Source organism: Meriones unguiculatus, chromosome 17 (genome assembly GCF_030254825.1).
Source record: "Meriones unguiculatus strain TT.TT164.6M chromosome 17, Bangor_MerUng_6.1, whole genome shotgun sequence".
NCBI classification, from domain to species: Eukaryota; Metazoa; Chordata; class Mammalia; order Rodentia; family Muridae; genus Meriones; species Meriones unguiculatus.
In genome coordinates this window covers 94,170,673-94,171,066 of record NC_083364.1, presented here as the reverse complement: position 1 = coordinate 94,171,066, position 394 = coordinate 94,170,673, and positions in this window count along the sequence as shown.

The window sequence follows — 394 nt, the reverse complement described above, 5'->3', positions numbered from 1 at the left end:
ATATGCAGGAAATAAATAAAATTCCTTTATTTTGTGCTAAAAATTCTTTGTCCTTTCTTCTGGGTCTCTACTGCTGCTTAGGGATTTAAAGGTTAATATTAATCTGAAATGCTTTATAACTTAGACCCCAAAGCCTAAACATAACTCCCAGGCATGCTTAATCTTTCTAGGAAACCCAAAGCAAACACAAAATCTAAATATCTCTGAGCTTTCTTTTCCTGCCTCTTCCATACTTCGCTGGAAGTATGTGGTGGCAGCAGCAGTGGCTTTGCAACCTCAGGGCGCAGGAAACATCCTTGGCATGGTAATTTGTGATGACTTCTGACTCCTGTGGTCTTCTGGGCCATGGCTTCATCTGCTGGCTAAACCATGTCATAAGGGAGATAGTCACCAA